This window comes from Atheta coriaria, unplaced genomic scaffold, assembly GCF_025399875.1.
Source record: "Atheta coriaria isolate IRGN ID8LTWV9N9 unplaced genomic scaffold, Caltech_Dcor_3.1 hic_scaffold_1_pilon, whole genome shotgun sequence".
Taxonomy (NCBI): domain Eukaryota; kingdom Metazoa; phylum Arthropoda; class Insecta; order Coleoptera; family Staphylinidae; genus Dalotia; species Dalotia coriaria.
Genome location: NW_027045443.1, coordinates 636,622 through 644,438, shown reverse-complemented (window position 1 = coordinate 644,438; position 7,817 = coordinate 636,622). Strand labels below are relative to the sequence as shown.

Below are 7,817 nucleotides of genomic sequence, written 5' to 3'. Positions count from 1 at the left end.
ACTCTTAACGAGATTTTCCAGCCGGAAAACAAAGCATTTGCATTTCGTAATATATTTTCCTATTTTCATGCGATATTTCATGTGAATATCTGCAGATGCATTTCCTCGAAATGTTTAGATGCTGTATTAAAGATATAAACAACATTGAGTCGTAGTTTCATCCACACACAAAACTAGTCCTCCAACTTGCTGTTTCTCGTAGTTACCGAGTGCCCGATTTCCCGAGAAAATCGTGTTTACCTACCAGCAAATCTCCGGCCTGCTCCTTGAATGCAACACACGCCGCCTGGCTGCCAGCGGTGCAAAAGGACGTCCCAGCTGATCGGTGATCACTCCCGCTACTGAAAATCAGTTGCTCCGTCGCGACGCTCCATGCCAGACGCGTTCCATCGACGCATGCATAAAACTTTTGGCGCTGCGTGTTCAGATTACTCCACGAATACTTCTACAATTTGGTGAATCTTCCGGAAGAATTCCTCGGGCGTAGACAACACTAACAGGTATAATTTTTATTTATTTTTTTATTTTATTTTTTGTTTTGTTTATGTGGAATATTGCATGATGCGTGCGTTATTTGTATGAGAATCACGAGCGTGTTTCGGTAAACGATTTCAATGCGGGTGGTGCTCCTCTGCGCTGGTTTCATTCGTACAAATGCACAAAAATTTGTTTTCGGTGCGTACTCTCCATTGTGCTCATTATGCTCGGGAGTTTACCGTACGTCTGGATTTCGTTTGTTCTCGCTTTCCTTTCACCTCGCCGGCTCGTTTTTCCAGCGGCCGTGAGTGAGTGCGTTGTATTAGATTACAAATCCTAAATGAATCTTGATGAAAAACCTAATGGAACGAGCGCGACAAATAACGAAGTAAAAATGCGTCCTTCTTGTTCATTAATTTCTGCTCTCCCTTGTCATTCGAATATTAATGCATGCATTCGCTGTCTTGACGTAAAGTTACAGTAAACAAACCATGCAACCACGCCGGTCTAAGATTTGCTGTTAGGAAATTTTCGAAAGTCACAAACAATGCACGTAATCCATTAAATTCCAAAATCGGATCATAAGGGAGTAATAAACAGGAGATAAGCAAAATATAATTGAAAAAAGTTTTGCATATAGGCCGCAAGAGTGAATAATAATAAGTTACAATGGACGACGTCGATGGAAATAAAGAAGAATGCAAGAAAGCCGGCAAAGTTTTATATTTTCCGTCGCGCGTAATTTATAGCCGGGATAAATCCGTTTTCGAGATATTTTCCTTTGTAAATCCGTTCCACCACGAATCGCGATTTAATAAAATCTCCATTTTACAGTCGCTTTTCGCGGAATCATAAACTGTGTTTCGGCATGCAGCACACGAGGGCTGAAATCTGAGCGCCTCCTGCAGGAACCAGCGTAAAGGAAAGCAAGAAACTGGGACAAGCGTCCGCCAGCAGGAGCTCACAAAGAAATTAACTTAATGCGCAAAGAAATTGAATGAGCGTGCGCGAAACGTAATAAGCTTTAATTGAACACTGCATATATTGGCGTGTCCTTAATCTGAGCCGGCGGCATTTGTAACAGTCGCACACCGCAAAATCACAAAAGGTAAAGTCAGAGACACAGAGTTGTCACACGAGATGCGATCATTTATTATGATCGGATTCGAGGTAAAATCAATACGATTCCGCGGTTTATTAGTCTCATGTGGCTTAATTAACTTTATTATTCCAATAACGGGCATTTATTAATGTTACGCATTTTGATTTATGATTATGTGCGCGTTTTTTTCGCCGACAGATTCGAGCATGGACGAGGCAGTTCACGCATTCCGCAACAGCAACCTCAACTCCAACTCAACGAGACTTTCCTGGTGAAGCGCACCGATGATCCCAAGTACTTCTATGTCGCTATTGCGAGTTTAATCGTCTTCCTATTAATCTGTATGATTATTAACTGAATATTGCATAAAATGTTTGGTTGATTGAGTTGTTTATGTTGTAGCTATCATCACAACTGTCTTGCTATGTGTCACCCTGAAGAACGAGCCGATTCTCTGGGAGGCCGACGTGGAGAAACCTCCGGAACCATCTGGAACCGCTGATGAAGTCGCTGATTCTTTTGAAGAACATGAGCGTGAATGCGAGGATGAAAACAACGTTTAGTAACATTCCACAAACTATGACTATAATATTACTCTCTCAATGGATGCTACAAAGTTGTTTTAATATATTTGTAAATGCACATAATATATAAAAATATAACATTGTAAGGAAAAATAAAATGCTAGTGTACCTGGTGTGATGGTGAAGGAATGGTGCATGTAGGGATAAGTATCATAGCGTATAAAAACCGATTTGTTGAGAAATTGGTTGATTTAATCTGTTTTGCTTTTCGATTTAAATTTTCTTCTTTTTTGAGTTTTAGCGTGAATTTTGGCTTTTTGTCGTTTAACTCTTGAACTATTCGAACAACATAAAATGTTTAATATTCTGGCTCGGAATCGCAAAGAATTTCACCAGTATCGTCTAGACACGCATCGTAATGATGACTTCGGCGGAATTTGGCGATTATTGACAGGAACGCTGAAATTTCAGGGGTTACCACCACGTCGTTCTGAAATAAATCATATTTTAAACTAAATTTTATTAAATTTATGTTTGTGTTACTTTAAAATATTTAAGGACGTTTTTTGTGATTGTCTCCAGATCGTTACCAACTGTAGCAGAGCATGTGTAAAGATTTGTCTTTGATTTGCGCACCATGGTGAACCAATCAGCCCGGCAGTCGAATTTACCCACCTGAAATAATAATAAATAAACAAATGAATTAATTGATATTTAATTGGTTGTATGTTGGTACTGGTGTCGCGGTCAAGGACTGGAAATATTCGGTTTCCCCAATTTCAGCGAGTAGTTCTTTCATGCACTCCAACTCATGCTTGGAGCAGGTTTTGATCTTTTTCAACATTGGTCGTCGCATTGGCACTGAACAAGCAATCTTGTCATATTTATTCTCGAAATTGGTCGTGGGTCTTTGTTGTCCTGGTGATGGTGTAAACAGCGGATGCATCATAGCTTGACGTTGTGCTCTCTGTTGATGGACTTGCTGTTGCAACACGAGTTGATAAACGTGTTGTTGAGCTAGAGCAGTTTGCTTCTCTTGCTGCTGCGCTAGCTTGTCATTGATAGCTTCAGGGGTGCATTCCTGGGGTGAATTCAAGATATCCTGGTCAAACCAATGACGCCAATCTAGACCACAAATTGCTTGTGCTTGTTCAGCAGCCGCGTTCTTTAGGGAGATGTTGTTGCATGCGGATATAGCATGCTCAAACTCATTATCATTACTGCAAGCCCTTTGAGCCTCGAGTCTCTTGTAATGTTGTTCGATATTCTTGGTGGTGGGAAAGAATTCCACTGTGGGGCAAGCTCTATCCGCACTGTACAACTTTCTGCTGTTACAGAATTTCTTCTTGGTTTCATTGATCATATCAATCCTGTCATGGGTTGGTGGAGTCTGCGATTCTTCATCTACACATGCATCAAAATCAAAATCAAGGGGTGTGTCCCCAGGTTAGAGTCGAAACCTTCTGGTAGAAAGGACATCTTTGGGGCGCGACTGCGATGGAGGAAGGGTGGTAAAGGCCCTGGATTGCTAACATTACTGTCCAGATTGGAGAATATACGGATCATGTGCTCGGTAAGGTCTCGGGTTGCATGCTCCCAAACAGAGTAACAGGCACGGAAGTCCGAGGTGAGTTCCCGGTTAATGTTCCCTAGGGATCCGTCTTTGACCTGCAGGTACCCTTTCATCAAGTGCCAGCAGTTGATCAAACGCACATAGGCATAGATAAAGTCCTTGGTAGCCCATGGTACACCCTGGGAATGAATATTGGCTACAGTCAAAAATGGGCGATTGATTTCGCCGCGGGTACGGAAGCACAGGTCGTGGATCTTCTTGAAACATGGTCTATGCTGATGGCGGATGGCAACCTTCTCAGCAATCTCACATCCGGCATCTAGGAATTTAATAAAATTCTCGGTTTCGGGATCATATAAATTATAGTAATCATTGGGATCATCTCCTGAGTTGTAGAAGAATTGCTCGCCGCTAGATTGCTCTGTGAATGACTCATTCTGCTTCTGCAATTGAGCTGCGAGGTTCTCCCGGAAGACCCTGTCATAGAAGGCGCGCTCCTGCACTGCTCTCTCCTGATTCAAACATGCGTTAATCACATGATCCTGAATTCGTTGCTCGCGTAACATCGTCTCCTGCGACAGTGTCAATTGCGCATTGTAGTTAATACCTCCGGATTGATTAACTTCCGGTACCTGGACACTATTGTTTTGTAATTTATTGAAGTACTCTCGTCCATACACCTGGGTCATCTGAGTCCTACAAGACGTAGGCGTCATCAGAGGTGTGGTGGTCTTTGATGAGAGAGATGTTACGCTCGCAAACGTAGAAGTGCTGGAGTGCTCTGTGCACGGTTTGGACGTTTGTGGTCTTTGGGGCATCGGAATGGTCGAGAATAATTGTGACTCCGGGGTATTGGTATCATCTGGCCAATACGTCCCACTATGGGCACGCGGTATGCATGGGATATTTCTGAGAATTGAAATATGGGCACGGTAGGGTAAATTATTTGGCCCGGCTGACAGCTCGGTATGTTTGGGATTAAGAAAGCGGTTATTGGTACGCTGGTTACGGGTTTGTTCGCTTCCGTCTGCATTCCCGACGAGACGGGGTTTGGGCAATGGGGGTAGTTCATTCTGTGTTTTGTTGTTCAGAAGAGCGCTAACGAAAGCAAGAGCTGTATGCTCAGGCACCTGAAATGAAACACATAATGTGGTAATAGGGACCCCTTTTTTTTCAAATGTCAAAAAGGGGCTGATAAAATTCTGTAAAATATGTTTCACGTTATTTATTTCTGACCACTGAATATTTTACGTCTTTTGTGAGCCTAATATCCTACTAATTCTCCTGAGTAATGATTTAAATATATACAGATTGAAATATTCTTACTTTTTTAATGATATGTAGCTGCAGAAATTTTGAACTTAGAGGTGACACTGAATATGAATTTTTTTCGAGAAATAAAATGTCAAACAAGGAAACAAAAGCAGTTGCTATGCATGCGATAATATAAAGAAATGAAAATTAAAAGTTTTGCATAAATAAAATTCGCTGAAAATCGCATTGAAGAATAAACGCGCAGTATTGCTGCACAAATATTCAATGCAAGCGTAAATAAACACAATCTCACGCGGAGAGGATAAAAAAGTTTCACAAGAATCGTGTGATCCGATGCGGATAAAGGTAAACAAACAGCTCGCAACGCATCCAATTCCAAGAGATTTAATATAAAAATTTGCATTTGAGCGACATCTTCTCTTGAATTATAAAGTTTTACTGAAGGTGATTGCACGCACACCATTACATTTATTTACGTTTATTTTAACGTGATAACAAACAGAATTCCACGATAATACGATAATACAATACAATAATATTGTTGAATAGAGGAGTTTACAGATATTTTATGCAAGTTATGACAATTTTATATAAGTATTACCGAATTATACTTCTTTAGCGCTTGTAATGATAAACAGTTTCAAGCAAATGACAAAAGTCAAAAAATAATTGTTTACATAGAAATTTATTCTTAAGAATTACCTAAAAACTGAATCAAAAATTAGTTAACGGTTAAATATTATATGCTTGGGAATAAAAGAATTTATAAATAAACGCGTAGATTTGCTGCATAAATATTAAATGCAGGTAGAAGTAAACACGTTCTCGTTCGTTGTTGATAAAAAGATACGCAAGAATCGCGTGATGCGATACGGATACAAATAAACAAACAACTCTCAACTCATCCAATTCCACGAGATTTAATGCAAAATGTGCATCTTAGCGACATCTTCTCTTGAAATATAAAGTTATACTGATGTTGATTCACTTGCACTTATACATACTACGTCTACATTTATTTCAACTTGATAACAAATTCTCACTGCTTCGTATTAGCAATACGTCTTCCACAATGATACGATAATGCAATATAATAATATTGTTGAAAATAATCCGCAGACATTTTATGCAAGTTATGGTAATTTTATGCAAAAATTTTAAATTATTTTTATGTTTTAATTGAATTAAACTTCTCTAGCGTTTGTAATGATAAACAACTTCAAGAAACTGACAAAAATCTAAGAATTAATTAAATACGTACATAGAAATTCAGTAAACAGTAAAATATTATATGTTTTAAAAGAATAAAAGCATTGATAAATAAACGCGCAGATTTGCTGCACAAATATTAAATGCAGGTAGAAGTAAACACGTTCTCGTACGTTGATGATAAGATAGATACGCAAGAATCGCGTGATCCGTATCAGAATAAAAGTAAACAAACAGTTAGCAGCTCATCCAATTCCATGAAATTTAATCTAAAAATGTGCATCTTAGCGACATCTTCTCTTGAATCTTAAAGTTATATTGAAGGATGCTATTCGTTCAATTGATAAGGTGTACGTGCACCGATAGTGTAGGTAGTATCGATGCGAAGGTAAATCGCATGCACAAACTCCGCTCGCAAATTTATCTCAATCTTATTACCAACGCTCGCTGCTGCAATACTATGATATATTATTAATATTGGAATAAAATATAATAATATTGTTGTAATAAAAGTCCACAATAGGTTTAAAATAAACTAATTTTTATGCAATTAACGCGAATTAAACTTTTTTGCTGCTTGTAATGATAAACATGTTGCTGATAATGTCAAAAATGTAAAAATTAAACAAATATGTACATAGAAATTTATTTCGACGTCCCCAGTAGTAAAAAGTGGCTTAAAATATTTGTAGAATATGCTTGCAACAAACATTTTTACTCCTGTAGATTATTTTTACTTCAAAAGTGCATCGTAACGCCATCCAGGAATCATATCAAAAGTAAAAATGTAAGACATTTTTTGGTATACGTGTGTATAAGTAAGAAAACATTAAGATAGTAGACTTGTATCTGTGTGGGCGAATTAATTTCACACTGATACGACTGCTTCCAATCGTGTACGTGCTTCTTTACAATTAAAGAAGTAGCATTTTTAAATATAACTGTACAATCCAAGTCGAGGTGGCGCTAGAATGCACTTTTACGAATTAAATTAAACTTCATTCGACACTTTCGCCTTGAATATCGAACAATAACAAGATTATCAGTTCGGCACGATATTTCTGTTGAAATTCTTACAATAACATCACGATGCGTTTGTTTATTTTATAGTATGTAGATAAAAAACGAACATGTAGATTAAAAAAACGTGTTTATAAAACTTGAAACATGATTTATAAGTACACGAGGAATAAAATACAGAAAGTAAATGTAACTACCCAGAGTAAACCTAGATGGCGCTAAGATGTACTTAAGTGAATTAAACAGCCATATCCCACTTAAAAACAACTTCATAGTTTGACCCAAGATGGCATTACAGTGCATTTTAATGCATTAAATTATACATCGTACGACGTTCAACGTACTATCATATCACGATAAGATAATCAGTTAAACCTGATATTTTACGTTGAATCTCATGCTTAGACCACACAAAAATAATTTGTTTATTTTATAGTAGGTAAATAAATCAACAAATAAAATTTTACATGTTGACAAGTTATTACTTATTTTATTCCAATTAAAATAAAATATATTTTCTTTATCGAATACGTAATCCATGTTTAATAAAAAAAAAATTAAATTAAAATTAAATTTCTGAAATTTCCATATTTATCCATTTCCGATAATAACCATATGAAATTAAATTAATGGTTCC

The 7,817-nt window shown here is 37.6% G+C and overlaps 2 protein-coding genes and 1 pseudogene across 4 annotated transcripts in view; 1 reads left to right on the top strand and 2 right to left on the bottom strand.

Moving 5' to 3' along the window:
- The window catches only part of LOC135795612 (xaa-Pro dipeptidase-like), a 202,982-nt gene that overhangs the window by 76,232 nt on the left and 118,933 nt on the right, over positions 1 to 7,817 (bottom strand). The gene's annotated exons all lie outside the window — the stretch shown is intronic.
- LOC135795534 (uncharacterized) overlaps positions 1 to 7,817 on the top strand; it is a 191,576-nt gene that overhangs the window by 81,982 nt on the left and 101,777 nt on the right. The gene's annotated exons all lie outside the window — the stretch shown is intronic.
- LOC135793020 (uncharacterized) lies at positions 2,429 to 4,509 on the bottom strand (annotated as a pseudogene).